Here is a 22,207-nt window from a genome sequence, read left to right as displayed (position 1 = left end):
TAGAAAAAAGTAAGAACAATCTTGAAGGGGACACCTGGGTTTGAACCGGGGACCTCTCGATCTGCAGTCGAATGCTCTACCACTGAGCTACATCCCCGCATGACAATTACGCTTCTATACAAAAGAAAATACGCACCATTATTCCGCCTTTGAAACAAAAACGGATTTAATAGCGGCGATTTTAAATGATCTTACTTTTTGCATTATCGCAAAGTACAGGCACAGATAAGAAAAAAGTAAGAACAATCCTGAAGGGGACACCCGGGTTTGAACCGGGGACCTCTCGATCTGCAGTCGATTGCTCTACCACTGAGCTACATCCCCGCATGACAATTACGCTCCTATACAAAAGAAAATACGCACCATTATTCCGCCTTTGAAACAAAAACGGATTTAACACCGGCGATTTTAAATGATCTTACTTTTTACATTATCGCAAAGTACAGGCACAGATAAGAAAAAAGCAAGAACAATCTTGAAGGGGACACCCGGGTTTGAACCGGGGACCTCTCGATCTGCAGTCGAATGCTCTACCACTGAGCTACATCCCCGCATGACAATTACGCTCCTATACAAAAGAAAATACGCATCATTATTCCGCCTTTGAAACAAAAACGGATTTAATAGCGGCGATTTTAATTGATCTTACTTTTTGCATTATCGCAAACTACAGGCACAGATAAGAAAAAAGTAAGAACAATCTTGAAGGGGACACCCGGGTTTGAACCGCGGACCTCTCTATCTGCAGTCGAATGCTCTACCACTGAGCTACATCCCCGCATGACAATTACGCTTCTATACAAAAGAAAATACGCACCATTATTCCGCCTTTGAAACAAAAACGGATTTAATAGCGGCGATTTTAAATGATCTTATTGTTTGCATTATCGCAAAGTACAGGCACAGATAAGAAAAAGTAAGAACAATCTTGAAGGGGACACCCGGGTTTGAACCGGGGACCTCTCGATCTGCAGTCGAATGCTCTACCACTGAGCTACATCCCCGCATGACAATTACTCTCCTATACAAAAGAAAATACGCATCATTATTCCGCCTTTGAAACAAAAACGGATTTAATACCGGCGATTTTAAATGATCTGATTTTTTGCATTACCGAAAAGTACAGCCACAGATTAGAAAAAAGTAAGAACAATCTTGAAGGGGACACCTGGGTTTGAACCGAGGACCTCTCGATCTGCAGTCGAATGCTCTACCACTGAGCTACATCCCGCATGACAATTACGCTTCTATACAAAAGAAAATACGCACCATTATTCCGCCTTTGAAACAAAAACGGATTTAATAGCGGCGATTTTAAATGATCCTACTTTTTGCATTACCGCAAAGTACAGGCACAGATTAGAAAAAAGTAAGAACAATCTTGAAGGGGACACCCGGGTTGGAACCGGGGACCTCTCGATCTGCAGTCGAATGCTCTACCACTGAGCTACATCCCCGCATGACAATTACGCTCCTATACAAAAGAAAATACGCACCATTATTCCGCCTTTGAAACAAAAACGGATTTAATAGCGGCGATTTTAAATGATCCTACTTTTTGCATTATCGCAAAGTACAGGCACAGATTAGAAAAAAATAAGGACAATCTTGAAGGGGACACCCGGGTTTTAACCGGGGACCTCTCGATCTGCAGTCGAATGCTCTACCACTGAGCTACATCCCCGCATGACAATTACGCTCCTATACAAAAGAAAATACGCACCATTATTCCGCCTTTGAAACAAAAACGGATTTAATAGCGGCGATTTTAAATGATCTTACTTTTTGCATTATCGCAAAGTACAGGCACAGATAAGAAAAAAGTAAGAACAATCTTGAAGGGGACACCCGGGTTTGAACCGGGGACCTCTCGATCTGAAGTCGAATGCTCTACCACTGAGCTACATATCCGCATGACAATTGCGCTCCTATACAAAAGAAAATACGCACCATTATTCCGCCTTTGAAACAAAAACGGATTTAATAGCGGCGATTTTAAATGATCTTACTTTTTGCATTATCGCAAAGTACAGGCACAGATAAGAAAAAAGTAAGAACAATCCTGAAGGTGACACCCGGGTTTGAACCGGGGACCTCTCGATCTGCAGTCGACTGCTCTACCACTGAGCTACATCCCCGCATGACAATTACGCTCCTATACAAAAGAAAATACGCACCATTATTCCGCCTTTGAAACAAAAACGGATTTAACACCGGCGATTTTAAATGATCTTACTTTTTACATTATCGCAAAGTACAGGCACAGATAAGAAAAAAGTAAGAACAATCTTGAAGGGGACACCCAGGTTTGAACCGGGGACCTCTCGATCTGCAGTCGAATGCTCTACCACTGAGCTACATCCCCGCATGACAATTACGCTCCTATACAAAAGAAAATACGCACCATTACTCCGCCTTTGAAACAAAAACGGATTTAATAGCGGCGATTTTAAATGATCTTACTTTTTGCATTATCGCAAAGTACAGGCACAGATAAGAAAAAAGTAAGAACAATCTTGAAGGGGACACCCGGGTTTGATCCGGGGACCTCTCGATCTGCAGTCGAATGCTCTACCACTGAGCTACATCCCCGCATGACAATTACGCTTCTATACAAAAGAAAATACGCACCATTATTCCGCCTTTGAAACAAAAACGGATTTAATAGCGGCGATTGTAAATGATCTTACTTTTTTCATTATCGCAAAGTACAGGCACAGATAAGAAAAAAGTAAGAACAATCTTGAAGGGGACACCCGGGTTTGAACCGGGGACCTCTCGATCTGCAGTCGAATGCTCTACCACTGAGCTACATCCCCGCATGACAATTACGCTTCTATACAAACGAAAATACGCACCATTATTCCGCCTTTGAAACAAAAACGGATTTAATAGCGGCGATTTTAAATGATCTTACTTTTTGCATTATCGCACAGTACAGGCACAGATAAGAAAAAAGTAAGAACAATCTTGAAGGCGACACCCGGGTTTGAACCGGGGACCTCTCGATCTGCAGTCGAATACTCTACCACTGAGCTACATCCCCGCATGACAATTACGCTTCTATACAAAAGAAAATACGCACCATTATTCCGCCTTTGAAACAAAAACGGATGTAATAGCGGCGATTTTAAATGATCTTACTTTTTGCATGATCGCAAAGTACAGGCACAGATAAGAAAAAAGTAAGAACAATCTTGAAGGGGACACCCGGGTTTGAACCGGGTACCTCTCGATCTGCAGTCGAATGCTCTACCACTGAGCTACATCCCCGCATGACAATTACGCTTCTATACAAAAGAAAATACGCACCATTATTCCGCCTTTGAAACAAAAACGGATTTAATAGCGGCGATTTTAAATGATCTTACTTTTTGCATTATCGCAAAGTACAGGCACAGATAAGAAAAAAGTAAGAACAATCTTGAAAGGGACACCCGGGTTTCAACCGCGGAACTCTCGATCTGCAGTCGAATGCTCCACCACTGAGCTAAATCCCCGCATGACAATTACGCTCCTATACAAAAGAAAATACGCACCATTATTCCGCCTTTGAAACAAAAACGGATTTAATAGCGGCGATTTTAAATGATCCTACTTTTTGCATTATCGCAAAGTACAGGCACAGATAAGAAAAAAGTAAGAACAATCTTGAAGGGGAAACCCGGGTTTGAACCGGGGACCTCTCGATCTGCAGTCGAATGCTCTACCACTGAGCTACATCCCCGCATGACAATTACGCTCCTACACAAAAGAAAATACGCACCATTATTCCGCCTTTGAAACAAAAACGGATTTAATAGCGGCGATTTTAAATGATCCTACTTTTTGCATTATCGCAAAGTACAGGCACAGATTAGAAAAAAGTAAGAACAATCTTGCAGAGGACACCCGGGTTTTAACCGGGGACCTCTCGATCTGCAGTCGAATGCTCTACCACTGAGCTACATCCCCGCATGACAATTACGCTCCTATACAAAAGAAAATACGCACCATTATTCCGCCTTTGAAACAAAAACGGATTTAATAGCGGCGATTTTAAATGATCCTACTTTTTGCATTATCGCAAAGTACAGGCACAGATTAGAAAAAAGTAAGAACAATCTTGAAGGGGGCACCCGGGTTTGAACCGGGGACCTCTAGATCTGCAGTCGAATGCTCTACCACTGAGCTACATCCCCGCATGACAATTACGCTCCTATACAAACGAAAATACGCACCATTATTCCGCCTTTGAAACAAAAACGGATTTAAAGGCGGCGATTTTAAATGATCCTACTTTTTGCATTATCGCAAAGTACAGGCACAGATAAGAAAAAAGTAAGAACAATCTTGAAGGGGACACCCGGGTTTGAACCGGGGACCTCTCGATCTGCAGTCGAATGCTCTACCACTGAGCTACATCCCCGCATGACAATTACGCTCCTATACAAAAGAAAATACGCACCATTATTCCGCCTTTGAAACAAAAACGGAAGTAATAGCGGCGATTTTAAATGATCCTACTTTTTGCATTATCGCAAAGTACAGGCAAAGATAAGAAAAAAGTAAGAACAATCTTGAAGGGGACACCCGGGTTTCAACCGGGGACCTCTCGATCTGCAGTCGAATGCTCTACCACTGAGCTACATCCCCGCATGACAATTACGCTCCTATACAAAAGAAAATACGCACCATTATTCCGCCTTTGAAACAAAAACGGATTTAATAGCGGCGATTTTAAATGATCCTACTTTTTGCATTATCGCAAAGTACAGGCACAGATTAGAAAAAAGTAAGACCAATCTTGAAGGGGACACCCGGGTTTGCACCGGGGACCTCTCGATCTCGAGTCGAATGCTCTACCACTGAGCTACATCCCCGCATGACAATTACGCTTCTATACAAAAGAAAATACGCACCATTATTCCGCCTTTGAAACAAAAACGGATTTAATAGCGGCGATTTTAAATGATCTTACTTTTTGCATTATCGAAAAGTACAGGCACAGATAAGAAAAAAGTAAGAACAATCTTGAAGGGGACACCCGGGTTTGAACCGGGGACCTCTCGATCTGCAGTCGAATGCTCTACCACTGCGCTACATCCCCGCATGACAATTACGCTTCTATACAAAAGAAAATACGCACCATTATTCCGCCTTTGAACAAAAACGGATTTAATAGCGGCGATTTTAAATGATCTTACTTTTTGCATTATCGAAAAGTACAGACACAGATAAGAAAAAAGTAAGACCAATCTTGAAGGGGACACCCGGGTTTGAACCGGGGACCTCTCGATCTGCAGTCGAATGCTCTACCACTGAGCTACATCCCCGCATGACAATTACGCTTCTATACAAAAGAAAATACGCACCATTATTCCGCCTTTGAAACAAAAACGGATTTAATAGCGGCGATTTTAAATGATCTTACTTTTTGCATTATCGAAAAGTACAGGCACAGATAAGAAAAAAGTAAGACCAATCTTGAAGGGGACACCCGGGTTTGAACCGGGGACCTCTCGATCTGCAGTCGAATGCTCTACCACTGAGCTACATCCCCGCATGACAATTACGCTTCTATACAAAAGAAAATACGCACCATTATTCCGCCTTTGAAACAAAAACGGATTTAATAGCGGCGATTTTAAATGATCCTACTTTTTGCATTATCGCAAAGTACAGGCACAGATTAGAAAAAAGTGAGAACAATCTTGAAGGGGACACCCGGGTTTGAACCGGAAACCTCTCGATCTGCGGTCGAATGCTCTACCACTCAGCTAAATCCCCGCATGACAATTACGCTGCTATACAAAAGAAAATACGTACCATTATTCCGCCTTTGAAACAAAAACGGATTTAATAGCGGCGATTTTAAATGATCTTACTTTTTGCATTATCGCAAAGTGCAGGCACAGATTAGAAAAAAGTAAGAACAATCTTGAAGGGGACACCCGGGTTTGAACCGGGGACATCTCGATCTGCAGTCGAATGCTCTACCACTGAGCTACATCCCCGCATGACAATTACGCTCCTATACAAAAGAAAATACGCACCATTATTCCGCCTTTGAAACAAAAACGGATTTAATAGCGGCGATTTTAAATGATCCTACTTTTTGCATTATCGCAAAGTACAGGCACAGATTAGAAAAAAGTAAGAACAATCTTGAAGGGGACACCCGGGTTTGAACCGGGGACCTCTCGATCTGCAGTCGAATGCTCTACCACTGAGCTACATCCAGGCATGACAATTACGCTCCTATACAAAAGAAAATACGCACCATTATTCCGCCTTTGAAACAAAAACGGATTTAATAGCGGCGATTTTAAATGATCCTACTTTTTGCATTATCGCAAAGTACAGGCACAGATTAGAAAAAAGTAAGAACAATCTTGAAGGGGACACCCGGGTTTGAACCGGAGATCTCTCGATCTGCAGTCGAATGCTCTACCACTGAGCTACATCCCCGCATGACAATTACGCTCCTATACAAAAGAAAATACGCACGATTATTTCGCCTTTGAAACAAAAACGGATTTAATAGCGGCGATTTTAAATGATCCTACTTTTTGCATTATCGCAAAGTACAGGCACAGATTAGAAAAAAGTAAGAACAATCTTGAAGGGGACACCCGGGTGTGAACCGGGGACCTCTCGATCTGCAGTCGAATGCTCTACCACTGAGCTACATCCCCGCATGACAATTACGCTCCTATACAAAAGAAAATACGCACCATTATTCCGCCTTTGAAACAAAAACGGATTTAATAGCGGCGATTTTAAATGATCCTACTTTTTGCATTATCGCAAAGTACAGGCACAGCTTAGAAAAAAGTATGAACAATCTTGAAGGGGACACCCGGGTTGGAACCGGGGACCTCTCGATCTGCAGTCGAATGCTCTACCACTGAGCTACATCCCCGCATGACAATTACGCTCCTATACAAAAGAAAATACGCACCATTATTCCGCCTTTGAAACAAAAACGGATTTAATAGCGGCGATTTTAAATGATCCTACTTTTTGCATTATCGCAAAGTACAGGCACAGATTAGAAAAAAGTAAGAACAATCTTGAAGGGGACACCCGGGTTTGAACCGGGGACCTCTCGATCTGCAGTCGAATGCTCTACCACTGAGCTACATCCCCGCTTGACAATTACGATCCTATACAAAAGAAAATACGCACCATTATTCCGCCTTTGAAACAAAAAGGGATTTAATAGCGGCGATTTTAAATGATCCTACTTTTTGCATTATCGCAAAGTACAGGCACAGATTAGAAAAAAAGTAAGAACAATCTTGAAGGGGACACCTGGATTTGAACCGGGGACCTCTCGATCTGCAATCGAATGCTCTACCACTGAGCTACATCCCCGCATGACAATTACGCTCCTATACAAAAGACAATACGCACCATTATTCCGCCTTTGAAACAAAAACGGATTTAATAGCGGCGATTTTAAATGATCCTACTTTTTGCATTATCGCAAAGTACAGGCAAAGATAAGAAAAAAGTAAGAACAATCTTGAAGGGAACACCCGGGTTTGAACCGGGGACCTCTCGATCTGACGTCGAATGCTCTACCACTGAGCTACATCCCCGCATGACAATTACGCTCCTATACAAAAGAAAATACGCACTATTATTCCGCCTTTGAAACAAAAACGGATTTAATAGCGGCGATTTTAAATGATCCTACTTTTTGCATTATCGCCAAGTACAGGCACAGATTAGAAAAAAGTAAGAACAATCTTGAAGGGGACACCCGGGTTCGAACCGGGGACCTCTCGATCTGCAATCGAATGCTCTACCACTGAGCTACATCCCCGCATGACAATTACGCTCCTATACAAAAGAAAATACGCACCATTATTCCGCCTTTGAAACAAAAACGGATTTAATAGCGGCGATTTTAAATGATCTTACTTTTTGCATTATCGCAAAGTACAGGCACAGATTAGAAAAAAGTAAGAACAATCTGCAAGGGGACACCCGGGTTTGAACCGGGGACCTCTCGATCTGCAGTCGAATGCTCTACCACTGAGCTACATCCCCGCATGACAATTACGCTCCTATACAAAAGAAAATACGCACCATTATTCCGCCTTTGAAACAAAAACGGATTTAATAGCGGCGATTTTAAATGATCCTACTTTTTGCATTATCGCAAAGTACAGGCACAGATTAGAAAAACGTAAGAACAATCTTGAAGGGGACACCCGGGTTTGAACCGGGGACCTCTCGATCTGCAATCGAATGCTCTACCACTGAGCTACATCCCCGCATGACAATTACGCTCCTATACAAAAGAAAATACGCACCATTATTCCGCCTTTGAAACAAAAACGGATTTAATAGCGGCGATTTTAAATGATCTTACTTTTTGCATTATCGCAAAGTACAGGCACAGATTAGAAAAAAATAAGAACAATCTTAAAGGGGACACCCGGGTTTGAACCGGGGACCTCTCAATCTGCAGTCGAATGCTCTACCACTGAGCTACATCCCCGCATGACAATTACGCTCCTATACAAAATAAAATACGCACCATTATTCCGCCTTTGAAACAAAAACGGCTTTAATAGCGGCGATTTTAAATGATCCTACTTTTTGCATTATGGCAAAGTACAGGCACAGATTAGAAAAAAGTAAGAACAATCTTGAAGGGGACACACTGGTTTGAACCGGGGACCTCTCGATCTGCAGTCGAATGCTCTACCACTGAGCTACATCCCCGCATGACAATTACGCTTGTATACAAAAAAAAATACGCACCATTATTCCGCCTTTGAAACAAAAACGGATTTAATAGCGGCGATTTTGAATGATCTAACTTTTTGCATTATCGCAAAGTACAGGCACAGATAGGAAAAAAGTAAGAACAATCTTGAAGGGGACACCCGGGTTTGAACCGGGGACCTCTCGATCTGCAGTCGAATGCTCTACCACTGAGCTACATCCCTGCATGACAATTACGCTTCTATACAAAAGAAAATACGCACCATTATTCCGCCTTTGAAACAAAAACGGGTTTAATAGCGGCGATTTGAAATGATCCTACTTTTTGCATTATCGCAAAGTACAGGCACAGATAAGAAAAAAGTAAGAACAATCTTGAAGGGGACACCCGGGTTTGAATCGGGGACCTCTCGATCTGCAGTCGAATGCTCTACCACTGAGCTACATCCCCGCATGACAATTACGCTTCTATACAAAAGAAAATACGCACCATTATTCCGCCTTTGAAACAAAAACGGATTTAATAGCGGCGATTTGAAATGATCTTACTTTTTGCATTATCGCAAAGTTCAGGCACAGATTAGAAAAAAGTAAGAACAATCTTGAAGGGGATACCCGGGTTTGAACCGGGGACTTCTCGATCTGCAGTCGAATGCTCTACCACTGAGCTACATCCCCGCATGACAATTACGCTCCTATACAAAAGAAAATACGGACCATTATTCCGCCTTTGAAACAAAAACGGATTTAATAGCGGCGATTTTAAATGATCCTACTTTTTGCATTATCGCAAAGTACAGGCACAGATAAGAAAAAAGTAAGAACAATCTTGAAGGGGACACCCGGGTTTGAACCGGGGACCTCTCGATCTGCAGTCGAATGCTCTACCACTGAGCTACATCCCCGCATGACAATTACGCTCCTATACAAAAGAAAATACGCACCATTATTCCGCCTTTGAAACAAAAACGGCTTTAATAGCGGCGATTTTAAATGATCCTACTTTTTGCATTATCGCAAAGTACATGCAGAGATGAGAAAAACGTAAGAACAATCTTGAAGGGGACACCCGGGTTTGAACCGGGGACCTCTCGATCTGCAGCCGAATGCTCTACCACTGAGCTACATCCCCGCCTGACAATTACGCTTCTATACAAAAGAAATTACGCACCATTATTCCGCCTTTGAAACAAAAACGGATTTAATAGCGGCGATTTTAAATGATCTTACTTTTTGCATTATCGCAAAGTTCAGGCACAGATTAGAAAAAAGTAAGAACAATCTTGAAGGGGATACCCGGGTTTGAACCGGGGACCTTTTGATCTGCAATCGAATGCTCTACCACTGAGCTACATCCCCGCATGACATTTACGCTCCTATACAAAAGAAAATACGAACCATTATTCCGCCTTTGAAACAAAAACGGATTTAATAGCGGCGATTTTAAATGATCCTACTTTTTGCATTATCGCAAAGTACAGGCACAGATTAGAAAAAAGTAAGAACAATCTTGAAGGGGACACCCGGGTTTGAACCGGGGACCTCTCGATCTGCAGTCGAATGCTCTACCACTGAGCTACATCCCCGCATGACAACTACGCTTCTATACAAAACAAAATACGCAGCATTATTCCGCCTTTGAAACAAAAACGGCTTTAATAGCGGCGATTTTAAATGATCTTACTTTTTGCATTATCGCAAAGTACAGGCACAAATAAGAAAAAAGTAAGAACAATCTTGAAGGGGACACCCGGGTTTGAACCGGGGTCCTCTCGATCTGCAGTCGAATGCTCTACCACTGAGCTACATCCCCGCATGACAATTACGCTCCTATACAAAAGAAAATACGCACCATTATTCCGCCTTTGAAACAAAAACGGATTTAATAGCGGCGATTTTAAATGATCCTACTTTTTGTGTTATCGCAAAGTACAGGCACAGATTAGAAAAAAGTAAGAACAATCTTGAAGGGGACACCCGGGTTTGAACCGGGGACCTCTCGATCTGCAGTCGAATGCTCTACCACTGAGCTACATCCCCGCATGACAATTACGCTTCTATACACAACAAAATACGCACCATTATTCCGCCTTTGAAACAAAAAGGGATTTAATAGCGGCGATTTTAAATGATCCTACTTTTTGCATTCTCGCAAAGTACAGGCACAGATTAGAAAAAAGTAAGAACAATCTTGAAGGGGACACCCGGGTTTGAACCGGGGTCCTCTCGATCTGCAGTCGAATGCTCTACCACTGAGCTACATCCCCGCATGACAATTACGCTTCTATACAAAAGAAAATACGCACCATTATTCCGCCTTTGAAACAAAAACGGATTTAATAGCGGCGATTTTAAATGATCTTACTTTTTGCATTATCGCAAAGTACAGGCACAGATAAGAAAAAAGTAAGAACAATCTTGAAGGGGACACCCGGGTTTGAACCGCGGACCTCTCGCTCTGCAGTCGAATGCTCTACCACTGAGCTACATCCCCGCATGACAATTGCGCTTCTATACAAAAGAAAATACGCATCATTATTCCGCCTTTGAAACAAAAACGGATTTAATAGCGGCGATTTTAAATGATCTTACTTTTTGCATTATCGCAAAGTACAGGCACAGATAAGAAAAAAGTAAGAACAATCTTGAAGGGGACACCCGGGTTTGAACCGGGGACCTCTCGATCTGCAGTCGAATGCTCTACCACTGAGCTACATCCCCGCATGACAATTACGCTCCTATACAAAAGAAAATACGCACCATTATTCCGCCTTTGAAACAAAAACGGATGTAATAGCGGCGATTTTAAATGATCCTACTTTTTGCATTATCGCAAAGTACAGGCACAGATTAGAAAAAAAGTAAGAACAATCTTGAAGGGGACACCCGGGTTTGAACCGGGGACCTCTCGATCTGCAGTCGAATGCTCTACCACTGAGCTACATCCCCGCATGACAATTACGCTCCTATACAAAAGAAAATACGCACCATTATTCCGCCTTTGAAACAAAAACGGATTTAATAGCAGCGATTTTTAATGATCCTACTTTTTGCATTATCGCAAAGTACAGGCACAGATTAGAAAAAAGTAAGAACAGTCTTGAATGGGACACCCGGGTTTGAACCGGGGACCTCTCGATCTGCAGTCGAATGCTCTACCACTGAGCTACATCCCCGCATGACAATTACGCTTCTATACAAAAGAAAATACGCACCATTATTCCGCCTTTGAAACAAAAACGGATTTAATAGCGGCGATTTTAAATGATCCTACTTTTTGCATTATCGCAAAGTACAGGCACAGATTAGAAAAAAGTAAGAACAATCTTGAAGGGGACACGCGGGTTTGAACCGCGGACCTCTCGATCTGCAGTCGAATGCTCTACGACTGAGCTACATCCCCGCATGACAACTACGCTTCTATACAAAACAAAATACGCAGCATTATTCCGCCTTTGAAACAAAAACGGCTTTAATAGCGGCGATTTTAAATGATCTTACTTTTTGCATTATCGCAAAGTACAGGCACAGATAAGAAAAAAGTAAGAACAATCCTGAAGGGGACACCCGGGTTTGAACCGCGGACCTCTCGCTCTGCAGTCGAATGCTCTACCACTGAGCTACATCCCCGCATGACAATTGCGCTTCTATACAAAAGAAAATACGCACCATTATTCCTCCTTTGAAACAAAAACGGATTTAATAGCGGCGATTTTAAATGATCCTACTTTTTGCATTATCGCAAAGTACAGGCACAGATTAGAAAAAAAGTAAGAACAATCTTGAAGGGGACACCCGGGTTTGAACCGGGGACCTCTCGATCTGCAGTCGAATGCTCTACCACTGAGCTACATCCCCGCATGACAATTACGCTCCTATACAAAAGAAAATACGCACCATTATTCCGCCTTTGAAACAAAAACGGATTTAATAGCAGCGATTTTTAATGATCCTACTTTTTGCATTATCGCAAAGTACAGGCACAGATTAGAAAAAAGTAAGAACAGTCTTGAATGGGACACCCGGGTTTGAACCGGGGACCTCTCAATCTGCAGTCGAATGCTCTACCACTGAGCTACATCCCCGCATGACAATTACGCTTCTATACAAAAGAAAATACGCACCATTATTCCGCCTTTGAAACAAAAACGGATTTAATAGCGGCGATTTTAAATGATCCTACTTTTTGCATTATCGCAAAGTACAGGCACAGATTAGAAAAAAGTAAGAACAATCTTGAAGGGGACACCCGGGTTTGAACCGGGGACCTCTCGATCTGCAGTCGAATGCTCTACGACTGAGCTACATCCCCGCATGACAATTACGCTTCTATACAAAAGAAAATACGCACCATTATTCCGCCTTTGAAACAAAAACGGATTTAATAGCGGCGATTTTAAATGATCTTACTTTTTGCATTATCGCAAAGTACAGGCACAGATAAGAAAAAAGTAAGAACAATCTTGAAGGGGACACCCGGGTTTGAACCGCGGACCTCTCGATCTGCAGTCGAATGCTCTACCACTGAGCTACATCCCCGCATGACAATTACGCTTCTATACAAAAGAAAATACGCACCATTATTCCGCCTTTGAAACAAAAACGGATTTAATAGCGGCGATTTGAAATGATCTTACTTTTTGCATTATCGCAAAGTACAGGACCAGATTAGAAAAAAGTAAGAACAATCTTGAAGGGGACACCCGGGTTTGAACCGGGGACCTCTCGATTAGCAGTCGAATGCTCTACCACTGAGCTACATCCCGCATGACAATTACGCTTCTATACAAAAAAAAATACGCACCATTATTCCGCCTGTGAAACAAAAACGGATTTAATAGCGGCGATTTTAAATGATCCTACTTTTTGCATTATCGCAAAGTACAGGCACAGATTAGAAAACAGTAAGAACAATCTTGAAGGGGACACCCGGGTTTGAACCGGGGGCCTCTCGATCTGCAGTCGAATGCTCTACCACTGAGCTACATCCCCGCATGACAATTACGCTTCTATACAAAAGAAAATACGCACCATTATTCCGCCTTTGAAACAAAAACGGATTTAATAGCGGCGATTTTAAATGATCCTACTTTTTGCATTATCGCAAAGTACAGGCACAGATTAGAAAAAAGTAAGAACAATCTTGAAGGGGACACCCGGGTTTGAACCGGGGACATCTCGATCTGCAGTCGAATGCTCTACCACTGAGCTACATCCCCGCATGACAATTACGCTCCTATACAAAAGAAAATAAAAACCATTATTCCGCCTTTGAAACAAAAACGGATTTAATAGCGGCGATTTTAAATGATCCTACTTTTTGCATTATCGCAAAGTACAGGCACAGATTAGAAAAAAGTAAGAACAATCTTGAAGGGGACACCCGGGGTTGAACCGGGGACCTCTCGATCTGCAGTCGAATGCTCTACCACTGAGCTACATCCCCGCATGACAATTACGCTCCTATACAAAAGAAAATACGCACCATTATTCCGCCTTTGAAACAAAAACGGATTTAATAGCGGCGATTTTAAATGATCCTACTTTTTGTATTATCGCAAAGTACAGGCACAGATTAGAAAAAAGTAAGAACAATCTTGAAGGGCACACCCGGGTTTGAACCGGAGACCTCCCGATCTGCAGTCGAATGCTCTACCACTGAGCTACATCCCCGCATGACAATTACGCTCCTATACAAAACAAAATACGCACCATTATTCCGCCTTTGAAACAAAAACGGATTTAATAGCGGCGATTTTAAATGATCCTACTTTTTGCATTATCACAAAGTACAGGCACAGATTAGAAAAAAGTAAGAACAATATTGAAGGGGACACCCGGGTTTGAACCGGGGACCTCCCGATCTGCAGTCGAATGCTCTACCACTGAGCTACATCCCCGCATGACAATTACGCTCCTATACAAAAGAAAATACGCACCATTATTCCGCCTTTGAAACAAAAACGCATTTAATAGCGGCGATTTGAAATGATCTTACTTTTTGCATTATCGCAAAGTACAGGCACAGATAAGAAAAAAGTAAGAACAATCTTGAAGGGGACACCCGGGTTTGAACCGGGGACCTCTCGATCTGCACTCGAATGCTCTACCACTGAGCTACATCCCCGCATGACAATTACGCTCCTATACAAAAGAAAATACGCACCATTATTCCGCCTTTGAAACAAAAACGGATTTAATAGCAGCAATTTTTAATGATCCTACTTTTTGCATTATCGCAAAGTACAGGCACAGATTAGAAAAAAGTAAGAACAGTCTTGAATGGGACACCCGGGTTTGAACCGGGGACCTCTCAATCTGCAGTCGAATGCTCTACCACTGAGCTACATCCCCGCATGACAATTACGCTTCTATACAAAAGAAAATACGCACCATTATTCCGCCTTTGAAACAAAAACGGATTTAATAGCGGCGATTTTAAATGATCCTACTTTTTGCATTATCGCAAAGTACAGGCACAGATTAGAAAAAAGTAAGAACAATCTTGAGGGGGACACCCGGGTTTGAACCGTGGACCTCTCGATCTGCAGTCGAATGCTCTACGACTGAGCTACATCCCCGCATGACAATTACGCTTCTATACAAAAGAAAATACGCACCATTATTCCGCCTTTGAAACAAAAACGGATTTAATAGCGGCGATTTTAAATGATCTTACTTTTTGCATTATCGCAAAGTACAGGCACAGATAAGAAAAAAGTAAGAACAATCTTGAAGGGGACACCCGGGTTTGAACCGCGGACCTCTCGATCTGCAGTCGAATGCTCTACCACTGAGCTACATCCCCGCATGACAATTATGCTTCTATACAAAAGAAAATACGCACCATTATTCCGCCTTTGAAACAAAAACGGATTTAATAGCGGCGATTTGAAATGATCTTACTTTTTGCATTATCGCAAAGTACAGGAACAGATTAGAAAAAAGTAAGAACAATCTTGAAGGGGACACCCGGGTTTGAACCGGGGACCTCTCGATTTGCAGTCGAATGCTCTACCACTGAGCTACATCCCCGCATGACAATTACGCTTCTATACAAAAAAAAATACGCACCATTATTCCGCCTGTGAAACAAAAACGGATTTAATAGCGGCGATTTTAAATGATCCTACTTTTTGCATTATCGCAAAGTACAGGCACAGATTAGAAAAAAGTAAGAACAATCTTGAAGGGGACACCCGGGTTTGAACCGGGGACCTCTCGATCTGCAGTCGAATGCTCTACCACTGAGCTACATCCCCGCATGACAATTACGCTTCTATACAAAAGAAAATACGCACCATTATTCCGCCTTTGAAACAAAAACGGATTTAATAGCGGCGATTTTAAATGATCCTACTTTTTGCATTATCGCAAAGTACAGGCACAGATTAGAAAAAAGTAAGAACAATCTTGAAGGGGACACCCGGGTTTGAACCGGGGACCTCTCGATCTGCAGTCGAATGCTCTACCACTGAGCTACATCCCCGCATGACAAATACGCTTCTATACAAAAGAAAATACGCACCATTATTCCGCCTTTGAAACAAAAACGGATTTAATAGCGGCGATTTTAAATGATCCTACTGTTTGCATTATCGCAAAGTACAGGCACAGATTAGAAAAAAGTAAGAACAATCTTGAAGGGGACACCCGGGTTTGAACCGGGGACATCTCGATCTGCAGTCGAATGCTCTACCACTGAGCTACATCCCCGCATGACGATTACGCTCCTATACAAAAGAAAATACGCACCATTATTCCGCCTTTGAAACAAAAACGGATTTAATAGCGGCGATTTTAAATGATCCTACTTTTTGCATTATCGCAAAGTACAGGCACAGATTAGAAAAAAGTAAGAACAATCTTGAAGGGGACACCCGGGTTTGAACCGGAGACCTCCCGATCTGCAGTCGAATGCTCTACCACTGAGCTACATCCCCGCATGACAATTACGCTCCTATACAAAAGAAAATACGCACCATTATTCCGCCTTTGAAACAAAAACGGATTTAATAGCGGCGATTTTAAATGATCCTACTTTTTGCATTATCACAAAGTACAGGCACAGATTAGAAAAAAGTAAGAACAATATTGAAGGGGACACCCGGGTTTGAACCGGGGACCTCCCGATCTGCAGTCGAATGCTCTACCACTGAGCTACATCCCCGCATGACAATTACGCTCCTATACAAAAGAAAATACGCACCATTATTCCGCCTTTGAAACAAAAACGCATTTAATAGCGGCGATTTGAAATGATCTTACTTTTTGCATTATCGCAAAGTACAGGCACAGATAAGAAAAAAGTAAGAACAATCTTGAAGGGGACACCCGGGTTTGAACCGGGGACCTCTCGATCTGCAGTCGAATGCTCTACCACTGAGCTACATCCCCGCATGACAATTACGCTCCTATACAAAAGAAAATACGCACCATTATTCCGCCTTTGAAACAAAAACGGATTTAATAGCAGCAATTTTTAATGATCCTACTTTTTGCATTATCGCAAAGTACAGGCACAGATTAGAAAAAAGTAAGAACAGTCTTGAATGGGACACCCGGGTTTGAACCGGGGACCTCTCGATCTGCAGTCGAATGCTCTACCACTGAGCTACATCCCCGCATGACAATTACGCTTCTATACAAAAGAAAATACGCACCATTATTCCGCCTTTGAAACAAAAACGGATTTAATAGCGGCGATTTTAAATGATCCTACTTTTTGCATTATCGCAAAGTACAGGCACAGATTAGAAAAAAGTAAGAACAATCTTGAGGGGGACACCCGGGTTTGAACCGTGGACCTCTCGATCTGCAGTCGAATGCTCTACGACTGAGCTACATCCCCGCATGACAATTACGCTTCTATACAAAAGAAAATACGCACCATTATTCCGCCTTTGAAACAAAAACGGATTTAATAGCGGCGATTTTAAATGATCTTACTTTTTGCATTATCGCAAAGTACAGGCACAGATAAGAAAAAAGTAAGAACAATCTTGAAGTGGACACCCGGGTTTGAACCGCGGACCTCTCGATCTGCAGTCGAATGCTCTACCACTGAGCTACATCCCCGCATGACAATTATGCTTCTATACAAAAGAAAATACGCACCATTATTCCGCCTTTGAAACAAAAACGGATTTAATAGCGGCGATTTGAAATGATCTTACTTTTTGCATTATCGCAAAGTACAGGAACAGATTAGAAAAAAGTAAGAACAATTTTGAAGGGGACACCCGGGTTTGAACCGGGGACCTCTCGATTTGCAGTCGAATGCTCTACCACTGAGCTACATCCCCGCATGACAATTACGCTTCTATACAAAAAAAAATACGCACCATTATTCCGCCTGTGAAACAAAAACGGATTTAATAGCGGCGATTTTAAATGATCCTACTTTTTGCATTATCGCAAAGTACAGGCACAGATTAGAAAAAAGTAAGAACAATCTTGAAGGGGACACCCGGGTTTGAACCGGGGACCTCTCGATCTGCAGTCGAATGCTCTACCACTGAGCTACATCCCCGCATGACAATTACGCTTCTATACAAAAGAAAATACGCACCATTATTCCGCCTTTGAAACAAAAACGGATTTAATAGCGGCGATTTTAAATGATCCTACTTTTTGCATTATCGCAAAGTACAGGCACAGATTAGAAAAAAGTAAGAACAATCTTGAAGGGGACACCCGGGTTTGAACCGGGGACCTCTCGATCTGCAGTCGAATGCTCTACCACTGAGCTACATCCCCGCATGACAAATACGCTTCTATACAAAAGAAAATACGCACCATTATTCCGCCTTTGAAACAAAAACGGATTTAATAGCGGCGATTTTAAATGATCCTACTGTTTGCATTATCGCAAAGTACAGGCACAGATTAGAAAAAAGTAAGAACAATCTTGAAGGGGACACCCGGGTTTGAACCGGGGACATCTCGATCTGCAGTCGAATGCTCTACCACTGAGCTACATCCCCGCATGACAATTACGCTCCTATACAAAAGAAAATACGCACCATTATTCCGCCTTTGAAACAAAAACGGATTTAATAGCGGCGATTTTAAATGATCCTACTTTTTGCATTATCGCAAAGTACAGGCACAGATTAGAAAAAAGTAAGTACAATCTTGAAGGGGACACCCGGGTTTGAACCGGAGACCTCCCGATCTGCAGTCGAATGCTCTACCACTGAGCTACATCCCCGCATGACAATTACGCTCCTATACAAAAGAAAATACGCACCATTATTCCGCCTTTGAAACAAAAACGGATTTAATAGCGGCGATTTTAAATGATCCTACTTTTTGCATTATCACAAAGTACAGGCACAGATTAGAAAAAAGTAAGAACAATATTGAAGGGGACACCCGGGTTTGAACCGGGGACCTCCCGATCTGCAGTCGAATGCTCTACCACTGAGCTACATCCCCGCATGACAATTACGCTCCTATACAAAAGAAAATACGCACCATTATTCCGCCTTTGAAACAAAAACGGATTTAATAGCGGCGATTTTAAATGATCCTACTGTTTGCATTATCGCAAAGTACAGGCACAGATTAGAAAAAAGTAAGAACAATCTTGAAGGGGACACCCGGGTTTGAACCGGGGACCTCTCGATCTGCAGTCGAATGCTCTACCACTGAGCTACATCCCCGCATGACAATTACGCTCCTATACAAAAGAAAATACGCACCATTATTCCGCCTTTGAAACAAAAACGGATTTAATAGCGGCGATTTTAAATGATCCTACTTTTTGCATTATCGCAAAGTACAGGCACAGATTAGAAAAAAGTAAGAACAATCTTGAAGGGGACACCCGGGTTTGAACCGGAGACCTCCCGATCTGCAGTCGAATGCTCTACCACTGAGCTACATCCCCGCATGACAATTACGCTCCTATACAAAAGAAAATACGCACCATTATTCCGCCTTTGAAACAAAAACGGATTTAATAGCGGCGATTTTAAATGATCCTACTTTTTGCATTATCACAAAGTACAGGCACAGATTAGAAAAAAGTAAGAACAATCTTGAAGGGGACACCCGGGTTTGAACCGGGGACCTCTCGATCTGCAGTCGAATGCTATACCACTGAGCTACATCCCCGCATGACGATTACGCTTCTATACAAAAGAAAATACGCACCATTATTCCGCCTTTGAAACAAAAACGGATTTAATAGCGGCGATTTTAAATGATCTTACTTTTTGCATTATCGCAAAGTACAGGAACAGATTAGAAAAAAGTAAGAACTATCTTGAAGGGGACACCCGGGTTTGAACCGGGGACCTCTCGATCTGCAGTCGAATGCTCTACCACTGAGCTACATCCCCGCATGACAACTACGCTTCTATACAAAAGAAAATACGCACCATTATTCCGCCTTTGAAACAAAAACGGATTTAATAGCGGCGATTTTAAATGATCCTACTTTTTGCATTATCGCAAAGTACAGGCACAGATTAGAAAAAAGTAAGAACAATCTTGAGGGGGACACCCGGGTTTGAACCGGGGACCTCTCGATCTGCAGTCGAATGCTCTACGACTGAGCTACATCCCCGCATGACAATTACGCTTCTATACAAAAGAAAATACGCACCATTATTCCGCCTTTGAAACAAAAACGGATTTAATAGCGGCGATTTTAAATGATCTTACTTTTTGCATTATCGCAAAGTACAGGCACAGATAAGAAAAAAGTAAGAACAATCTTGAAGGGGACACCCGGGTTTGAACCGCGGACCTCTCGATCTGCAGTCGAATGCTCTACCACTGAGCTACATAACCGCATGACAATTATGCTTCTATACAAAAGAAAATACGCACCATTATTCCGCCTTTGAAACAAAAACGGATTTAATAGCGGCGATTTGAAATGATCTTACTTTTTGCATTATCGCAAAGTACAGGAACAGATTAGAAAAAAGTAAGAACAATCTTGAAGGGGACACCCGGGTTTGAACCGGGGACCTCTCGATTTGCAGTCGAATGCTCTACCACTGAGCTACATCCCCGCATGACAATTACGCTTCTATACAAAAAAAAATACGCACCATTATTCCGCCTGTGAAACAAAAACGGATTTAATAGCGGCGATTTTAAATGATCCTACTTTTTGCATTATCGCAAAGTACAGGCACAGATTAGAAAAAAGTAAGAACAATCTTGAAGGGGACACCCGGGTTTGAACCGGGGACCTCTCGATCTGCAGTCGAATGCTCTACCACTGAGCTACATCCCCGCATGACAATTACGCTTCTATACAAAAGAAAATACGCACCATTATTCCGCCTTTGAAACAAAAACGGATTTAATAGCGGCGATTTTAAATGATCCTACTTTTTGCATTATCGCAAAGTACAGGCACAGATTAGAAAAAAGTAAGAACAATCTTGAAGGGGACACCCGGGTTTGAATCGGGGACCTCTCGATCTGCAGTCGAATGCTCTACCACTGAGCTACATCCCCGCATGACAATTACGCTCCTATACAAAACAAAATACGCACCATTATTCCGCCTTTGAAACAAAAACGGATTTAATAGCGGCGATTTTAAATGATCCTACTTTTTGCATTATCGCACAGTAGAGGCACAGATTAGAAAAAAGTAAGAACAATCTTGAAGGGGACACTCGGGTTTGAACCGGGGACCTCTCGATCTGCAGTCGAATGCTCTACCACTGAGCTACATCCCCGCATGACAATTACGCTCCTATAGAAAAGAAAATACGCACAATTATTCCGCCTTTGAAACAAAAACGGATTTAATAGCGGCGATTTTATATTATCCTACTTTTTGCATTATCGCAAAGTACAGGCACAGATTAGAAAAAAGTAAGAACAATCTTGAAGGGGACACCCGGGTTTGAATCGGGGACCTCTCGATCTGCAGTCGAATGCTCTACCACTGAGCTACATCCCCGCATGACAATTACGCTCCTATACAAAAAAATATACGCACCATTATTCCGCCTTTGAAACAAAAACGGATTTAATAGCGGCGATTTTAAATGATCCTAGTTTTTGCATTATCGCAAAGTAGAGGCACAGGTTAGAAAAAAGTAAGAACAATCTTGAAGGGGACACCCGGGTTTGAACCGGGGACCTCTCGATCTGCAGTCGAATGCTCTACCACTGAGCTACATCCCCGCATGACAATTACGCTCCTATACAAAAGAAAATACGCACCATTATTCCGCCTTTGAAACAAAAACGGATTTAATAGCGGCGATTTTAAATGATCCTACTTTTTGCATTATCGCAAAGTACAGGCACAGATTAGAAAAAAGTAAGCACAATCTTGAAGGGGACAGTCGGGTTTGAACCGGGGACCTCTCGATCTGCAGTCGAATGCTCTACCACTGAGCTACATCCCCGCATGACAATTACGCTCCTATAGAAAAGAAAATACGCACAATTATTCCGCCTTTGAAACAAAAACGGATTTAATAGCGGCGATTTTAAATGA

General features: G+C 42.2%; 93 non-coding genes across 93 annotated transcripts; all 93 read right to left on the bottom strand.

The window, feature by feature from the left end:
* Positions 1 to 25: 25 nt before the first annotated feature.
* Positions 26 to 97, bottom strand: Trnac-gca (transfer RNA cysteine (anticodon GCA)). The gene has a single exon. It is a non-coding gene; the product is annotated as a tRNA-Cys (tRNA).
* A 155-nt stretch (positions 98 to 252) lies between these two features.
* Positions 253 to 324, bottom strand: Trnac-gca (transfer RNA cysteine (anticodon GCA)). The gene has a single exon. It is a non-coding gene; the product is annotated as a tRNA-Cys (tRNA).
* A 155-nt stretch (positions 325 to 479) lies between these two features.
* Trnac-gca (transfer RNA cysteine (anticodon GCA)) lies at positions 480 to 551 on the bottom strand. Its single transcript has one exon. It is a non-coding gene; the product is annotated as a tRNA-Cys (tRNA).
* Positions 552 to 706: 155 nt separating this feature from the next.
* On the bottom strand, positions 707 to 778 carry Trnac-gca (transfer RNA cysteine (anticodon GCA)). The gene has a single exon. It is a non-coding gene; the product is annotated as a tRNA-Cys (tRNA).
* Positions 779 to 932: 154 nt separating this feature from the next.
* Trnac-gca (transfer RNA cysteine (anticodon GCA)) lies at positions 933 to 1,004 on the bottom strand. The gene has a single exon. It is a non-coding gene; the product is annotated as a tRNA-Cys (tRNA).
* A 155-nt stretch (positions 1,005 to 1,159) lies between these two features.
* Positions 1,160 to 1,231, bottom strand: Trnac-gca (transfer RNA cysteine (anticodon GCA)). The gene has a single exon. It is a non-coding gene; the product is annotated as a tRNA-Cys (tRNA).
* A 154-nt stretch (positions 1,232 to 1,385) lies between these two features.
* Positions 1,386 to 1,457, bottom strand: Trnac-gca (transfer RNA cysteine (anticodon GCA)). The gene has a single exon. It is a non-coding gene; the product is annotated as a tRNA-Cys (tRNA).
* Positions 1,458 to 1,612: 155 nt separating this feature from the next.
* Positions 1,613 to 1,684, bottom strand: Trnac-gca (transfer RNA cysteine (anticodon GCA)). Its single transcript has one exon. It is a non-coding gene; the product is annotated as a tRNA-Cys (tRNA).
* Positions 1,685 to 2,066: 382 nt separating this feature from the next.
* Positions 2,067 to 2,138, bottom strand: Trnac-gca (transfer RNA cysteine (anticodon GCA)). Its single transcript has one exon. It is a non-coding gene; the product is annotated as a tRNA-Cys (tRNA).
* A 155-nt stretch (positions 2,139 to 2,293) lies between these two features.
* Positions 2,294 to 2,365, bottom strand: Trnac-gca (transfer RNA cysteine (anticodon GCA)). Its single transcript has one exon. It is a non-coding gene; the product is annotated as a tRNA-Cys (tRNA).
* Positions 2,366 to 2,520: 155 nt separating this feature from the next.
* Trnac-gca (transfer RNA cysteine (anticodon GCA)) lies at positions 2,521 to 2,592 on the bottom strand. Its single transcript has one exon. It is a non-coding gene; the product is annotated as a tRNA-Cys (tRNA).
* Positions 2,593 to 2,747: 155 nt separating this feature from the next.
* On the bottom strand, positions 2,748 to 2,819 carry Trnac-gca (transfer RNA cysteine (anticodon GCA)). The gene has a single exon. It is a non-coding gene; the product is annotated as a tRNA-Cys (tRNA).
* A 155-nt stretch (positions 2,820 to 2,974) lies between these two features.
* Trnac-gca (transfer RNA cysteine (anticodon GCA)) lies at positions 2,975 to 3,046 on the bottom strand. Its single transcript has one exon. It is a non-coding gene; the product is annotated as a tRNA-Cys (tRNA).
* A 155-nt stretch (positions 3,047 to 3,201) lies between these two features.
* Positions 3,202 to 3,273, bottom strand: Trnac-gca (transfer RNA cysteine (anticodon GCA)). The gene has a single exon. It is a non-coding gene; the product is annotated as a tRNA-Cys (tRNA).
* Positions 3,274 to 3,655: 382 nt separating this feature from the next.
* On the bottom strand, positions 3,656 to 3,727 carry Trnac-gca (transfer RNA cysteine (anticodon GCA)). The gene has a single exon. It is a non-coding gene; the product is annotated as a tRNA-Cys (tRNA).
* A 155-nt stretch (positions 3,728 to 3,882) lies between these two features.
* On the bottom strand, positions 3,883 to 3,954 carry Trnac-gca (transfer RNA cysteine (anticodon GCA)). The gene has a single exon. It is a non-coding gene; the product is annotated as a tRNA-Cys (tRNA).
* Positions 3,955 to 4,109: 155 nt separating this feature from the next.
* Trnac-gca (transfer RNA cysteine (anticodon GCA)) lies at positions 4,110 to 4,181 on the bottom strand. The gene has a single exon. It is a non-coding gene; the product is annotated as a tRNA-Cys (tRNA).
* Positions 4,182 to 4,336: 155 nt separating this feature from the next.
* Positions 4,337 to 4,408, bottom strand: Trnac-gca (transfer RNA cysteine (anticodon GCA)). Its single transcript has one exon. It is a non-coding gene; the product is annotated as a tRNA-Cys (tRNA).
* A 155-nt stretch (positions 4,409 to 4,563) lies between these two features.
* Positions 4,564 to 4,635, bottom strand: Trnac-gca (transfer RNA cysteine (anticodon GCA)). Its single transcript has one exon. It is a non-coding gene; the product is annotated as a tRNA-Cys (tRNA).
* A 155-nt stretch (positions 4,636 to 4,790) lies between these two features.
* On the bottom strand, positions 4,791 to 4,862 carry Trnas-cga (transfer RNA serine (anticodon CGA)). The gene has a single exon. It is a non-coding gene; the product is annotated as a tRNA-Ser (tRNA).
* Positions 4,863 to 5,017: 155 nt separating this feature from the next.
* On the bottom strand, positions 5,018 to 5,089 carry Trnac-gca (transfer RNA cysteine (anticodon GCA)). The gene has a single exon. It is a non-coding gene; the product is annotated as a tRNA-Cys (tRNA).
* Positions 5,090 to 5,243: 154 nt separating this feature from the next.
* On the bottom strand, positions 5,244 to 5,315 carry Trnac-gca (transfer RNA cysteine (anticodon GCA)). The gene has a single exon. It is a non-coding gene; the product is annotated as a tRNA-Cys (tRNA).
* Positions 5,316 to 5,470: 155 nt separating this feature from the next.
* Positions 5,471 to 5,542, bottom strand: Trnac-gca (transfer RNA cysteine (anticodon GCA)). The gene has a single exon. It is a non-coding gene; the product is annotated as a tRNA-Cys (tRNA).
* A 382-nt stretch (positions 5,543 to 5,924) lies between these two features.
* Positions 5,925 to 5,996, bottom strand: Trnac-gca (transfer RNA cysteine (anticodon GCA)). Its single transcript has one exon. It is a non-coding gene; the product is annotated as a tRNA-Cys (tRNA).
* Positions 5,997 to 6,145: 149 nt separating this feature from the next.
* Trnac-gca (transfer RNA cysteine (anticodon GCA)) lies at positions 6,146 to 6,223 on the bottom strand. Its single transcript has one exon. It is a non-coding gene; the product is annotated as a tRNA-Cys (tRNA).
* A 155-nt stretch (positions 6,224 to 6,378) lies between these two features.
* Trnac-gca (transfer RNA cysteine (anticodon GCA)) lies at positions 6,379 to 6,450 on the bottom strand. Its single transcript has one exon. It is a non-coding gene; the product is annotated as a tRNA-Cys (tRNA).
* Positions 6,451 to 6,605: 155 nt separating this feature from the next.
* On the bottom strand, positions 6,606 to 6,677 carry Trnac-gca (transfer RNA cysteine (anticodon GCA)). The gene has a single exon. It is a non-coding gene; the product is annotated as a tRNA-Cys (tRNA).
* A 155-nt stretch (positions 6,678 to 6,832) lies between these two features.
* On the bottom strand, positions 6,833 to 6,904 carry Trnac-gca (transfer RNA cysteine (anticodon GCA)). Its single transcript has one exon. It is a non-coding gene; the product is annotated as a tRNA-Cys (tRNA).
* Positions 6,905 to 7,059: 155 nt separating this feature from the next.
* On the bottom strand, positions 7,060 to 7,131 carry Trnac-gca (transfer RNA cysteine (anticodon GCA)). Its single transcript has one exon. It is a non-coding gene; the product is annotated as a tRNA-Cys (tRNA).
* A 156-nt stretch (positions 7,132 to 7,287) lies between these two features.
* On the bottom strand, positions 7,288 to 7,359 carry Trnac-gca (transfer RNA cysteine (anticodon GCA)). Its single transcript has one exon. It is a non-coding gene; the product is annotated as a tRNA-Cys (tRNA).
* A 382-nt stretch (positions 7,360 to 7,741) lies between these two features.
* Trnac-gca (transfer RNA cysteine (anticodon GCA)) lies at positions 7,742 to 7,813 on the bottom strand. Its single transcript has one exon. It is a non-coding gene; the product is annotated as a tRNA-Cys (tRNA).
* Positions 7,814 to 7,968: 155 nt separating this feature from the next.
* Positions 7,969 to 8,040, bottom strand: Trnac-gca (transfer RNA cysteine (anticodon GCA)). The gene has a single exon. It is a non-coding gene; the product is annotated as a tRNA-Cys (tRNA).
* Positions 8,041 to 8,195: 155 nt separating this feature from the next.
* Trnac-gca (transfer RNA cysteine (anticodon GCA)) lies at positions 8,196 to 8,267 on the bottom strand. Its single transcript has one exon. It is a non-coding gene; the product is annotated as a tRNA-Cys (tRNA).
* Positions 8,268 to 8,422: 155 nt separating this feature from the next.
* Trnac-gca (transfer RNA cysteine (anticodon GCA)) lies at positions 8,423 to 8,494 on the bottom strand. Its single transcript has one exon. It is a non-coding gene; the product is annotated as a tRNA-Cys (tRNA).
* Positions 8,495 to 8,649: 155 nt separating this feature from the next.
* On the bottom strand, positions 8,650 to 8,721 carry Trnac-gca (transfer RNA cysteine (anticodon GCA)). The gene has a single exon. It is a non-coding gene; the product is annotated as a tRNA-Cys (tRNA).
* A 155-nt stretch (positions 8,722 to 8,876) lies between these two features.
* On the bottom strand, positions 8,877 to 8,948 carry Trnac-gca (transfer RNA cysteine (anticodon GCA)). The gene has a single exon. It is a non-coding gene; the product is annotated as a tRNA-Cys (tRNA).
* A 155-nt stretch (positions 8,949 to 9,103) lies between these two features.
* Positions 9,104 to 9,175, bottom strand: Trnac-gca (transfer RNA cysteine (anticodon GCA)). Its single transcript has one exon. It is a non-coding gene; the product is annotated as a tRNA-Cys (tRNA).
* A 155-nt stretch (positions 9,176 to 9,330) lies between these two features.
* Positions 9,331 to 9,402, bottom strand: Trnac-gca (transfer RNA cysteine (anticodon GCA)). The gene has a single exon. It is a non-coding gene; the product is annotated as a tRNA-Cys (tRNA).
* A 155-nt stretch (positions 9,403 to 9,557) lies between these two features.
* On the bottom strand, positions 9,558 to 9,629 carry Trnac-gca (transfer RNA cysteine (anticodon GCA)). The gene has a single exon. It is a non-coding gene; the product is annotated as a tRNA-Cys (tRNA).
* Positions 9,630 to 9,784: 155 nt separating this feature from the next.
* Positions 9,785 to 9,856, bottom strand: Trnac-gca (transfer RNA cysteine (anticodon GCA)). The gene has a single exon. It is a non-coding gene; the product is annotated as a tRNA-Cys (tRNA).
* A 155-nt stretch (positions 9,857 to 10,011) lies between these two features.
* Trnac-gca (transfer RNA cysteine (anticodon GCA)) lies at positions 10,012 to 10,083 on the bottom strand. Its single transcript has one exon. It is a non-coding gene; the product is annotated as a tRNA-Cys (tRNA).
* Positions 10,084 to 10,238: 155 nt separating this feature from the next.
* On the bottom strand, positions 10,239 to 10,310 carry Trnac-gca (transfer RNA cysteine (anticodon GCA)). Its single transcript has one exon. It is a non-coding gene; the product is annotated as a tRNA-Cys (tRNA).
* Positions 10,311 to 10,465: 155 nt separating this feature from the next.
* On the bottom strand, positions 10,466 to 10,537 carry Trnac-gca (transfer RNA cysteine (anticodon GCA)). The gene has a single exon. It is a non-coding gene; the product is annotated as a tRNA-Cys (tRNA).
* A 155-nt stretch (positions 10,538 to 10,692) lies between these two features.
* On the bottom strand, positions 10,693 to 10,764 carry Trnac-gca (transfer RNA cysteine (anticodon GCA)). The gene has a single exon. It is a non-coding gene; the product is annotated as a tRNA-Cys (tRNA).
* A 155-nt stretch (positions 10,765 to 10,919) lies between these two features.
* On the bottom strand, positions 10,920 to 10,991 carry Trnac-gca (transfer RNA cysteine (anticodon GCA)). The gene has a single exon. It is a non-coding gene; the product is annotated as a tRNA-Cys (tRNA).
* Positions 10,992 to 11,146: 155 nt separating this feature from the next.
* Trnac-gca (transfer RNA cysteine (anticodon GCA)) lies at positions 11,147 to 11,218 on the bottom strand. Its single transcript has one exon. It is a non-coding gene; the product is annotated as a tRNA-Cys (tRNA).
* Positions 11,219 to 11,373: 155 nt separating this feature from the next.
* Positions 11,374 to 11,445, bottom strand: Trnac-gca (transfer RNA cysteine (anticodon GCA)). The gene has a single exon. It is a non-coding gene; the product is annotated as a tRNA-Cys (tRNA).
* A 156-nt stretch (positions 11,446 to 11,601) lies between these two features.
* Positions 11,602 to 11,673, bottom strand: Trnac-gca (transfer RNA cysteine (anticodon GCA)). Its single transcript has one exon. It is a non-coding gene; the product is annotated as a tRNA-Cys (tRNA).
* Positions 11,674 to 11,825: 152 nt separating this feature from the next.
* Trnac-gca (transfer RNA cysteine (anticodon GCA)) lies at positions 11,826 to 11,900 on the bottom strand. The gene has a single exon. It is a non-coding gene; the product is annotated as a tRNA-Cys (tRNA).
* Positions 11,901 to 12,055: 155 nt separating this feature from the next.
* Trnac-gca (transfer RNA cysteine (anticodon GCA)) lies at positions 12,056 to 12,127 on the bottom strand. The gene has a single exon. It is a non-coding gene; the product is annotated as a tRNA-Cys (tRNA).
* A 155-nt stretch (positions 12,128 to 12,282) lies between these two features.
* Positions 12,283 to 12,354, bottom strand: Trnac-gca (transfer RNA cysteine (anticodon GCA)). The gene has a single exon. It is a non-coding gene; the product is annotated as a tRNA-Cys (tRNA).
* A 156-nt stretch (positions 12,355 to 12,510) lies between these two features.
* Positions 12,511 to 12,582, bottom strand: Trnac-gca (transfer RNA cysteine (anticodon GCA)). The gene has a single exon. It is a non-coding gene; the product is annotated as a tRNA-Cys (tRNA).
* Positions 12,583 to 12,734: 152 nt separating this feature from the next.
* Trnac-gca (transfer RNA cysteine (anticodon GCA)) lies at positions 12,735 to 12,809 on the bottom strand. The gene has a single exon. It is a non-coding gene; the product is annotated as a tRNA-Cys (tRNA).
* A 155-nt stretch (positions 12,810 to 12,964) lies between these two features.
* Positions 12,965 to 13,036, bottom strand: Trnac-gca (transfer RNA cysteine (anticodon GCA)). Its single transcript has one exon. It is a non-coding gene; the product is annotated as a tRNA-Cys (tRNA).
* A 155-nt stretch (positions 13,037 to 13,191) lies between these two features.
* Positions 13,192 to 13,263, bottom strand: Trnac-gca (transfer RNA cysteine (anticodon GCA)). Its single transcript has one exon. It is a non-coding gene; the product is annotated as a tRNA-Cys (tRNA).
* A 155-nt stretch (positions 13,264 to 13,418) lies between these two features.
* Trnas-gcu (transfer RNA serine (anticodon GCU)) lies at positions 13,419 to 13,490 on the bottom strand. Its single transcript has one exon. It is a non-coding gene; the product is annotated as a tRNA-Ser (tRNA).
* A 154-nt stretch (positions 13,491 to 13,644) lies between these two features.
* Trnac-gca (transfer RNA cysteine (anticodon GCA)) lies at positions 13,645 to 13,716 on the bottom strand. The gene has a single exon. It is a non-coding gene; the product is annotated as a tRNA-Cys (tRNA).
* A 155-nt stretch (positions 13,717 to 13,871) lies between these two features.
* On the bottom strand, positions 13,872 to 13,943 carry Trnac-gca (transfer RNA cysteine (anticodon GCA)). Its single transcript has one exon. It is a non-coding gene; the product is annotated as a tRNA-Cys (tRNA).
* Positions 13,944 to 14,098: 155 nt separating this feature from the next.
* On the bottom strand, positions 14,099 to 14,170 carry Trnac-gca (transfer RNA cysteine (anticodon GCA)). Its single transcript has one exon. It is a non-coding gene; the product is annotated as a tRNA-Cys (tRNA).
* Positions 14,171 to 14,325: 155 nt separating this feature from the next.
* Trnac-gca (transfer RNA cysteine (anticodon GCA)) lies at positions 14,326 to 14,397 on the bottom strand. The gene has a single exon. It is a non-coding gene; the product is annotated as a tRNA-Cys (tRNA).
* Positions 14,398 to 14,552: 155 nt separating this feature from the next.
* On the bottom strand, positions 14,553 to 14,624 carry Trnac-gca (transfer RNA cysteine (anticodon GCA)). Its single transcript has one exon. It is a non-coding gene; the product is annotated as a tRNA-Cys (tRNA).
* A 155-nt stretch (positions 14,625 to 14,779) lies between these two features.
* Trnac-gca (transfer RNA cysteine (anticodon GCA)) lies at positions 14,780 to 14,851 on the bottom strand. Its single transcript has one exon. It is a non-coding gene; the product is annotated as a tRNA-Cys (tRNA).
* Positions 14,852 to 15,003: 152 nt separating this feature from the next.
* Positions 15,004 to 15,078, bottom strand: Trnac-gca (transfer RNA cysteine (anticodon GCA)). Its single transcript has one exon. It is a non-coding gene; the product is annotated as a tRNA-Cys (tRNA).
* Positions 15,079 to 15,233: 155 nt separating this feature from the next.
* Positions 15,234 to 15,305, bottom strand: Trnac-gca (transfer RNA cysteine (anticodon GCA)). Its single transcript has one exon. It is a non-coding gene; the product is annotated as a tRNA-Cys (tRNA).
* A 155-nt stretch (positions 15,306 to 15,460) lies between these two features.
* Positions 15,461 to 15,532, bottom strand: Trnac-gca (transfer RNA cysteine (anticodon GCA)). The gene has a single exon. It is a non-coding gene; the product is annotated as a tRNA-Cys (tRNA).
* A 155-nt stretch (positions 15,533 to 15,687) lies between these two features.
* On the bottom strand, positions 15,688 to 15,759 carry Trnac-gca (transfer RNA cysteine (anticodon GCA)). The gene has a single exon. It is a non-coding gene; the product is annotated as a tRNA-Cys (tRNA).
* Positions 15,760 to 15,914: 155 nt separating this feature from the next.
* Trnac-gca (transfer RNA cysteine (anticodon GCA)) lies at positions 15,915 to 15,986 on the bottom strand. The gene has a single exon. It is a non-coding gene; the product is annotated as a tRNA-Cys (tRNA).
* A 155-nt stretch (positions 15,987 to 16,141) lies between these two features.
* Trnac-gca (transfer RNA cysteine (anticodon GCA)) lies at positions 16,142 to 16,213 on the bottom strand. The gene has a single exon. It is a non-coding gene; the product is annotated as a tRNA-Cys (tRNA).
* A 155-nt stretch (positions 16,214 to 16,368) lies between these two features.
* On the bottom strand, positions 16,369 to 16,440 carry Trnac-gca (transfer RNA cysteine (anticodon GCA)). The gene has a single exon. It is a non-coding gene; the product is annotated as a tRNA-Cys (tRNA).
* A 155-nt stretch (positions 16,441 to 16,595) lies between these two features.
* Trnac-gca (transfer RNA cysteine (anticodon GCA)) lies at positions 16,596 to 16,667 on the bottom strand. The gene has a single exon. It is a non-coding gene; the product is annotated as a tRNA-Cys (tRNA).
* A 155-nt stretch (positions 16,668 to 16,822) lies between these two features.
* Positions 16,823 to 16,894, bottom strand: Trnac-gca (transfer RNA cysteine (anticodon GCA)). The gene has a single exon. It is a non-coding gene; the product is annotated as a tRNA-Cys (tRNA).
* A 155-nt stretch (positions 16,895 to 17,049) lies between these two features.
* Positions 17,050 to 17,121, bottom strand: Trnac-gca (transfer RNA cysteine (anticodon GCA)). The gene has a single exon. It is a non-coding gene; the product is annotated as a tRNA-Cys (tRNA).
* A 152-nt stretch (positions 17,122 to 17,273) lies between these two features.
* Trnac-gca (transfer RNA cysteine (anticodon GCA)) lies at positions 17,274 to 17,348 on the bottom strand. The gene has a single exon. It is a non-coding gene; the product is annotated as a tRNA-Cys (tRNA).
* Positions 17,349 to 17,503: 155 nt separating this feature from the next.
* On the bottom strand, positions 17,504 to 17,575 carry Trnac-gca (transfer RNA cysteine (anticodon GCA)). The gene has a single exon. It is a non-coding gene; the product is annotated as a tRNA-Cys (tRNA).
* A 155-nt stretch (positions 17,576 to 17,730) lies between these two features.
* Positions 17,731 to 17,802, bottom strand: Trnac-gca (transfer RNA cysteine (anticodon GCA)). The gene has a single exon. It is a non-coding gene; the product is annotated as a tRNA-Cys (tRNA).
* Positions 17,803 to 17,957: 155 nt separating this feature from the next.
* On the bottom strand, positions 17,958 to 18,029 carry Trnac-gca (transfer RNA cysteine (anticodon GCA)). Its single transcript has one exon. It is a non-coding gene; the product is annotated as a tRNA-Cys (tRNA).
* A 155-nt stretch (positions 18,030 to 18,184) lies between these two features.
* Positions 18,185 to 18,256, bottom strand: Trnac-gca (transfer RNA cysteine (anticodon GCA)). Its single transcript has one exon. It is a non-coding gene; the product is annotated as a tRNA-Cys (tRNA).
* A 155-nt stretch (positions 18,257 to 18,411) lies between these two features.
* On the bottom strand, positions 18,412 to 18,483 carry Trnac-gca (transfer RNA cysteine (anticodon GCA)). The gene has a single exon. It is a non-coding gene; the product is annotated as a tRNA-Cys (tRNA).
* A 155-nt stretch (positions 18,484 to 18,638) lies between these two features.
* Positions 18,639 to 18,710, bottom strand: Trnac-gca (transfer RNA cysteine (anticodon GCA)). The gene has a single exon. It is a non-coding gene; the product is annotated as a tRNA-Cys (tRNA).
* A 155-nt stretch (positions 18,711 to 18,865) lies between these two features.
* Positions 18,866 to 18,937, bottom strand: Trnac-gca (transfer RNA cysteine (anticodon GCA)). Its single transcript has one exon. It is a non-coding gene; the product is annotated as a tRNA-Cys (tRNA).
* Positions 18,938 to 19,092: 155 nt separating this feature from the next.
* Trnac-gca (transfer RNA cysteine (anticodon GCA)) lies at positions 19,093 to 19,164 on the bottom strand. The gene has a single exon. It is a non-coding gene; the product is annotated as a tRNA-Cys (tRNA).
* Positions 19,165 to 19,319: 155 nt separating this feature from the next.
* Positions 19,320 to 19,391, bottom strand: Trnac-gca (transfer RNA cysteine (anticodon GCA)). Its single transcript has one exon. It is a non-coding gene; the product is annotated as a tRNA-Cys (tRNA).
* Positions 19,392 to 19,546: 155 nt separating this feature from the next.
* On the bottom strand, positions 19,547 to 19,618 carry Trnac-gca (transfer RNA cysteine (anticodon GCA)). The gene has a single exon. It is a non-coding gene; the product is annotated as a tRNA-Cys (tRNA).
* A 155-nt stretch (positions 19,619 to 19,773) lies between these two features.
* Positions 19,774 to 19,845, bottom strand: Trnac-gca (transfer RNA cysteine (anticodon GCA)). The gene has a single exon. It is a non-coding gene; the product is annotated as a tRNA-Cys (tRNA).
* Positions 19,846 to 20,000: 155 nt separating this feature from the next.
* Positions 20,001 to 20,072, bottom strand: Trnac-gca (transfer RNA cysteine (anticodon GCA)). Its single transcript has one exon. It is a non-coding gene; the product is annotated as a tRNA-Cys (tRNA).
* A 155-nt stretch (positions 20,073 to 20,227) lies between these two features.
* Positions 20,228 to 20,299, bottom strand: Trnac-gca (transfer RNA cysteine (anticodon GCA)). Its single transcript has one exon. It is a non-coding gene; the product is annotated as a tRNA-Cys (tRNA).
* A 382-nt stretch (positions 20,300 to 20,681) lies between these two features.
* Trnac-gca (transfer RNA cysteine (anticodon GCA)) lies at positions 20,682 to 20,753 on the bottom strand. Its single transcript has one exon. It is a non-coding gene; the product is annotated as a tRNA-Cys (tRNA).
* A 155-nt stretch (positions 20,754 to 20,908) lies between these two features.
* On the bottom strand, positions 20,909 to 20,980 carry Trnac-gca (transfer RNA cysteine (anticodon GCA)). Its single transcript has one exon. It is a non-coding gene; the product is annotated as a tRNA-Cys (tRNA).
* Positions 20,981 to 21,135: 155 nt separating this feature from the next.
* On the bottom strand, positions 21,136 to 21,207 carry Trnac-gca (transfer RNA cysteine (anticodon GCA)). The gene has a single exon. It is a non-coding gene; the product is annotated as a tRNA-Cys (tRNA).
* A 155-nt stretch (positions 21,208 to 21,362) lies between these two features.
* On the bottom strand, positions 21,363 to 21,434 carry Trnac-gca (transfer RNA cysteine (anticodon GCA)). Its single transcript has one exon. It is a non-coding gene; the product is annotated as a tRNA-Cys (tRNA).
* Positions 21,435 to 21,589: 155 nt separating this feature from the next.
* Positions 21,590 to 21,661, bottom strand: Trnac-gca (transfer RNA cysteine (anticodon GCA)). The gene has a single exon. It is a non-coding gene; the product is annotated as a tRNA-Cys (tRNA).
* Positions 21,662 to 21,816: 155 nt separating this feature from the next.
* On the bottom strand, positions 21,817 to 21,888 carry Trnac-gca (transfer RNA cysteine (anticodon GCA)). The gene has a single exon. It is a non-coding gene; the product is annotated as a tRNA-Cys (tRNA).
* A 155-nt stretch (positions 21,889 to 22,043) lies between these two features.
* On the bottom strand, positions 22,044 to 22,115 carry Trnac-gca (transfer RNA cysteine (anticodon GCA)). The gene has a single exon. It is a non-coding gene; the product is annotated as a tRNA-Cys (tRNA).
* Between the last annotated feature and the right edge of the window lie 92 nt (positions 22,116 to 22,207).

This window comes from Euprymna scolopes, chromosome 18 (assembly GCF_053919585.1).
Source record: "Euprymna scolopes isolate OS-2025 chromosome 18, ASM5391958v1, whole genome shotgun sequence".
NCBI classification, from domain to species: domain Eukaryota; kingdom Metazoa; phylum Mollusca; class Cephalopoda; order Sepiida; family Sepiolidae; genus Euprymna; species Euprymna scolopes.
Note: the sequence above shows the minus strand (reverse complement) of the source record. Positions and strands in the feature narration are given on the sequence as shown.